Below are 7,452 nucleotides of genomic sequence, written 5' to 3'. Positions count from 1 at the left end.
ATTGCAAGGAGCGGGAGGGGACTCCCCCCCCGGGGACTCCCCCCCCCCCCCCGCCGCCTTTGGCGGCTCGCCCGAGTCTCCGAGATCTTGCGTTGAGCCCCAGATCGAGGGAGATTATCAGTGGTCTTGTATGTCTTCCATTTTCTAATAATTGCTCCCACAGTTGATTTCTTCACACCAACCTGCTTGCCTATTGCAGATTCAGTCTTCCCAACCTGGTGCAGGTCTACAATTTTGTTTCTGGTGTCCTTCAACAGCTCTTTGGTCTTGGCCATAGTGGAGTTTGGAGTGTGACTGTTTGAGGTTGTGGACAGGTGTCTTTTATACTGATAACAAGTTCAAACAGGTGCCATTAATACAGGTAACGAGTGGAGGACAGAGGAGCCTCGGCTGTCATTACAAGGATCGGGAGGGAGACGACGTCCCCCCCCCTTCCGCGACTCACCCTGGTCTCCCGTCCCACCAGGAGACCCAGGCAACCAGCCTGCACGGCCGCCGAAGACCCAATCAAAGCCGCATACGGCTCTGATTGGGTCTCTATGTAAAAACCCCGGAAGTGATGTCATGACATCACTTCCGGGTACTCGGTGCCAGATTAATAAAAATGACAGCATTCAAAACAGCCAAACTTGGAGTTTTTAATGCTTTTAAAGTGGAGTTCCGGCCTCAAATACCTTTTTTTAACTAAAAATACCCCTATAATATGAATCCATCGCCCTTTACAGGACCGCTATTCTCATACTTACAAGGTATTCAGTATTGGATTTTAGTCAAAATCTTACTTACAGCTGTCTGGGCGCGGCCATCTTGGATGTGGGCATCTGAAGCCACATTGTAATCTGCTGTGTCCTTCTTCCTGATTCCAGGGAGTGTTCTGGGAGTTCTTCCTGATTCCAGCCTCCTTGGAGTGATGACAAACAGCTCCCAGGATCAGTGGTGTAGCGTGGGTTTTCAGCGCCCGGGGCAAGGTAAGTAATTTGCGCCCCCTACACAAATCTACACAGACCACTACACTGACCTAACTGACCACTACAGAGACCTACCTTATTCCTACACTAACCTACCTGATTACTATACTGACACCTACACAGACCTACCTGACCACTACACAGACCTACCTGACCACTACACAGACCTACCTGACCACTACACAGACCTACCTGACCACTACACAGACCTACCTGATTCCTGCACTAACCAACCCTGATCACTACACTGACCTACCTTATTACTACACTGACCCCCTACACTGACATTCCTGATTCCTACACTGACCTACCTGACACCTTCACTGACCCCCTACACTTACACCCCTACACTGACCCCCTCCCCCCCACCACACACTGACCCCTTCACTGACCCCTTCACTGACACCTACACTGCCCCCTCCTTCTTCCCTGCCCCTCCTTCACTAACCCCCCTAGACTGACCCCCCCCCCCACACTGACACCTACACTGGCCCCCCTTCACTGACCCTTCTTCACTGACACCTACACTGACCCCTACACTGACATTCTTGATTCCTACACTGACCTACCTGACACCTTCACTGCCCCCTACACTTACACCCCTACACTGACCCTCTCTACACTGACCCCTTCACTAACACCTACACCACACCTACACTGACCCCCTTCACTGACCCCTTTCACTGACCCTTCTTCCCTGCCCCTCCTTCACTGACCCCCCTAGACTGGCCCCCCTACAATGACCCCTTCACTGACACCTACACCGACCCCTTCACTGACACCTACACTGACACATACACTTGCCCCCCATCACTGACCCTTCTTCCCTGCCCCCTAGACTGACCTCTAGACTGACCCCTCCCCTACACTGACCCCCCTACACTGACACCTAAACTGACCCCCCTACACTGACACCTACATTGACCCCCCCTACACTGACCCCCCTTCACTGAACCCTTACATTGACCCCTTCACTGACCCCCCCCACATTGACACCTACACTGACCCCCCCCCACATTTGACACCTACACTGACCCCCCTCCCTCATTGACACACTGACCCCCCCTTCACTGACACCTACACTGACCCCCCCACACACTCATTGACACCTACATTGACCCCCCTACCCCCTCCCACATTGACACCTACACTGACCCCTACTTCACCAAACCCCCCCCCCCTACTGATACCTACACTGACCCCCTTCACTGACCTACCCCCCACTGACACCTACACACTGACCTCCCCTACAGTTCCACTTTCACTTTACTGCAGTCAGTGCTCTCCAGTCCAGGCTGCTAACCCCCCTCCCTCCTGCTCCCTCCCTCCCTCCCTAGATGCCTTGTGTGTCTGTCAGTCCATAAAAACATCTCTCATGGTCTCACCTCACCTCTCACAACTCTCTCTTCAGTCCTCTTCACGCTGTGCTGGCTGAGTGCCAGAACTGGAAATATAGAGATGAATGATTCCTGTGACAGCGCTGGGCGGCTGAGTGAAAAGAAGGCTGCTGATTCGCTGAGCTGACTGAGCTGTGCAGAACACGCCGCCGACAGGCGGGGCTTGGCTTGCAACGCTACGCCAATGGGCAGGGGAGGCACAGTCCAGCTCCACCCCACCTCGACCCGCAATTTCCAGCCATAGGGCACCCGCCGGCTATCTCCCAGCCTAAAGATGGCGGCAGCCGCAAACAGTGTGTGATGACACCGTGTTAGTAATATATATAATGTCAGACAGAGTGACACTGCAGGATGCGCCCCCCCCAGATGTTGCGCCCGGTGCGGCCGCCCCCCCTGCACCCCCCACGCTACGCCACTGCCCAGGATGCAATGCAAAGGCGGAAGTGATGTCGGTGGCCGAGGCCACAGAGGGGGAAGAAGGAGAAAGTGCAATCAAAAATGCCCTGAAAATAAGGTAAGGGACCCCCGAAAAAATGGAAAATGCCCAATTGTTGATCAGCATAGCGAGCACTCCAGGAATCACTAAAGTTGCAAAATAGGCCGGAACTCCGCTTTAAGTGCAGAGGAGGGGTTTGGGGTCTTTAAGACCCCCGATCCCTCTATAAGAGTACCTGTAAAGTACAAAAAAAAAATGTTTTTAAATGTAAGAAAATATCGGCTGATACTAATACGCGATGACCAAAATACCGGTATCGGCAATGAAAAAACGGTATCGGTCAATCACTAGTTCATAGCAACAATGAATTCAAACTTTGTTCTACTTTTTGAATATTAAATCCGATAAATGAACGTTTTTGAACTTCATGACATAGGAAAGATAAACACTTTTAGGCTATTGAGCCAAAGGACACGCCCCTCCCGAACACACCCTTGGTTATGCAGACCTTGGAATATTTATGCACATCAACCGGTTGAGCAAACCCGGCCTGTCGGTGTAGCTAGCAGTTTTTTTCGGAACATCGGTGTATAAAAATATCAGTGTAATACGTTTGGATAGTAGGAGAGTCTCCAAGGAGAGAAGATAGAGTGACCCCAGACGTATATGAAGTATCAAAATAGAAACCATTTTTTGACATAATTAGAAAAACATAGTAAAATGTATCAACCCTCCACCTATCAACAAATAACAATGTTGTTCTCAATAGAAAATAAGCACACCATGAACTCTTTCACTGTGGAGTGAGACATGACTGTCCTCCATCCAGGTTGGGGTATCAATCGTGTTCGGATCACTGAGCAATATCAATCTATCATCGCAAGGATTATCAACATGATTGCATCCCTACAGGATAGTGACAGTCCCACTCACACTGGCACAGGCGGTAATGGAAAAATTACTTTGAAAGCCAAAAAGGACAGTTTGAAATAATTATAGGAACTCTCCCATGCAAAGAAGGTTGTGCAAGCCTTCTATGAAGATGTTAGGCATGTTGCAGAGACTCAGGGAGAAAAGTATGTGGATGGATCAGGAAGTCCTTGATGACACCCTGTGGGAGGACGAAACGCGTTGGCGCAATTACCGGTTCCGAGACCTAATGACGTCACTTCAGGTTATCAGCATTCCCGGAAGATTTCTTGCACTTTTACATGCCCCTTTTATAATTTGTCCTGTATTTATTTTTACTGCGCAATAAATATTAGCTTTACAGTACTTCACTATTGGCTCCCTTTCTTGTTTGGAGTTTGGAGAGCATCCTGAATGTCTAAGAGACACTCTGGGGAGATTTACATCAGATCCTTGTGACCAGCCATTGCCTATACCAGATTTCAGCTTGTTTTGACTCCCAGGTTGAAAAGCTGGGAGTCCATTACCCTTGGTAAAAAAGAGGAACAGGCGAACTAATGCCTCGTACACACGCAACGATTATCGGCCGACCGATCGGCCGTCTTTTGTCCAGTGTTGTTGTGTTGGTTGAAATGTGCTCTAGACTGCACACAAATTTTCTCGGCCAACAAAAACCAACTTCAGAAGTGATGTCATGTGCTGGTTTACTTTCCGTGTGTTTTTTCTTCTCTGAGCATGCCCAGTCTTGCTCATCAGATTTTTGTCTGCCGAAATCTGTACTGACTGATGGAAAATCGTCCGTTGTGTTGACGGTCAACAAAAATTTTATAGCCTGCACACCAGATTTTGTTCGGCCGAAAAGTAGGTGTCGGTTGTCGAAAGCATCATACTAACAAGCCGAAAATCGGCCGATCGAACGTTGGCCGAAAATTCACGGCCAACTATCGATGCGTGTGTACGAGGCATAAGAAGGGACAATTAAAGAGGGGAGTAGGGGGACTGGAGAAGGCAACTGAGGAAGGGGACAGGAGAACCTAAAAGCGACAGTTGAGGAGGAGGATGACAGAATTGAGGAGGTACAATCAACAGGGAGGATACAGGAATTAAGGAGGGACAATTGAATACAGGGACAGGAGAACTGAAGGACATTTGAGCAGGGACAATGAAATTTACGAGGGACAGCTGAGGAAGGGGAGAGGAGAAATGAAGGACAACTGAGGAAGGGGCCAGAGGAACCGAAGATGAACACATGAGGATAGAACCAGAAGAATTGAAGAAAGATAGTTGAAAAGGGGGAACAGACAAACTAAGCGGGGACATTTGAAGAGGGGAGCATGGGTGCTAAAGAAGGACAATTGAGAAAGGGGACAGGAGAACTTCAAAGGGACAGTTGAGGAGGAGGAGGAGGACAGAATTGGGGGGTACAATCGACAGGGTGGACAAAGGAATTAGGGAGGGGCAACTGAGGAAGGGGACAAGAGAAATGAAAAAGGACAGTTGAGGAAGGGGCCAAAGGAATCGAAGAGGGGCACGTAAAAACAGAACCAGAAAAACTGAAGAAAGACAGTTGAAAAGGGGACCAGGCGAACTAAGAAGGGACAATTGAAGAGGGGAGCATGGGCACTGAAGAAGGACAATTGAGGAAGGTAAGGGACAAGAGAAATGAAGGACAGTTGAGGAAGGAGCTGGAGGAACCAAAGAGGGACAAGGGGGGATGAAAAGAAAAGAGGAGCAAGAAAACTGGAAGGACAATTGAGGAAAGGGACAGGAGAACCGAAGGACAGTTGAACAGGGACAATAGAACTGAGGAGAGACAACTGAGGAAGGGAACAAGAGAAATGAAGGAGAACAGTTGAAGGGGCCAGAGGAACTGAAGAGGAACCCATGAGGATAGAACCAGAAGAACTGAAGAAAGACAGTTGAAAAGGGGAACAGGCGAACTAAGAAGGGACAATTGAAGAGGGGAGCATGGGTACTGAAGGACAATTGAGGAAGGGGAGAGGAGAACTTAAAAGGGACAGATGAGGAGGAGGAGGATGACAGAAATGAGGAGGTACAATCGACAGGGTGGACACAGGAATTAAGAGGGGGTAATTGAATAATAGGACGGGAGAACTGAAGGACTGTTAAGCAGGGACAATAGAATTGATGAGGGACAACTGAGGAAGGGGACAAGAGAAATGAAGGAGAACAGTTGAGGAAGGGGCCGGAGGAACCGAAGAGGGACAAGTGGGGACAGGGCTGCTGTTAGAAATCACGGGGCCCCATACAGCCTACCTGGCAGGGCCCCCCTGAATATGTATGAATAATGGAACAGTGAAAGGGGGGCAGAACAGGGAAGAGGGATCGGTCTCGGAGAAGCAATTACAGGAATGATGCCCTTTGTCTGTGTCTCTTCCTGCAGCAGCTGAAAGCTGGCAGGAGGGGGAGAAACTAGCTTTCAGCTGCTGCAGAGTACCCCACAGGGCTTCCTTCTGTAATTGCCCCTTGGCCACTCACACTGATTCCCCATGCTGTTGGGGCCCCCCTGTGTGCCAGGGCCCCCTACAGGAGGACTGGTGGCCCCCCCCCCCCCCCACTATCAGCGGCCCTGAGTGGGGCTAGGACCAGGAGAACTAAAGGACAAATGAAAAGAGAAGTGAAAAAAAAAGGACAATTGAGAAAAGGGACAGGGGAATTAAAGGCAGTTGAGCAGGGACAACTGAGGAAGGGGACAAGAGAAATGAAGGAGGATGGTTGAGGAAGGAGCCGAAGGCATCGAAGAGGGACATATGAGGATAAAACCAAAAGAACTAAAGGACAGTTGGAAATAGAAGCAAGAAAACGGCAAGGACAACTGAGGAAAGGGACAGGAGAACCAAAGGCAGTTGAGCAGGGACAATAGAATTGAGGAGGGACAACTGAGGAAAGGGACAAGAGAAATTAAGGAGGACAGTTGAGGAAGGGCCTGAAGGAATAAAAGAGGGATATATAAGGATAAAACCAGAAGAACTAAAGGACAGTTGGAAATAGGAGCAAGAAAACGCAAGGACTATTGAGGAAAGGGACAGCAGAACCGAAGGCAGTTGAGCAGGGACAATAGAACTGAGGAGGGACAACTGAGGAAGGGGACAAGAGAAATGAAGGAGGGCGGTCAAGGAAGCAGCCGAAGGAATCAAAGAGGGACAATGAGGATAAAACTAGAAGAACTAAAGGACTGTTGGAAATAGGAGCAAGAAAACAGAAAGGACAATTGAGGAAAGGGACAGGACAACTGAAGGCATTTAAGCAGGGACAATAGAACTGAGGAGGGACAACAAAGGAAGGGGACAAGGAGGAAGGAGCCAAAGGAATCAAAGAGGGACATATGAGGATAAAACCAGAAGAACTAAAGGACAGTTGGAAACAGGGGAGGACTGGGCCAGGGGGCAGGGGGGCAATTGCCCCCTGGGCTGCTCTGATGCCCCGTAAAAAGGCTGCACCACTTCTGCTATAGACATGCCTAAAGGATTCCTGGGGAAGGGAAGTAAAAAGTCCCTGCCACTGATCTACTGAGTGCGGGTTGAAGACAAAGACAGAGGGCAGGCCTCCCCCCCAGCATGGATGGTGTAAGCTGTGTCTGAGCAGAGGCCGTTTAATGCCCCACTGGAGACTCTCCTACCCCCAGCCAGCCCCAACCAAGCTGTCCCAGCTCCCCCCAACTGCCCCCGGGAACCAGAATTCAGCCGGTGAGTAGAGAGTACTGTTAGCGGAGCTTCAAGCT

Source organism: Pelophylax lessonae, assembly GCF_965119305.1.
Source record: "Pelophylax lessonae genome assembly, chromosome: 7".
Classification (NCBI taxonomy): domain Eukaryota; kingdom Metazoa; phylum Chordata; class Amphibia; order Anura; family Ranidae; genus Pelophylax; species Pelophylax lessonae.
The sequence above is the reverse complement of the archived record's forward strand: the minus strand, read 5'-3'. Positions refer to the sequence as shown.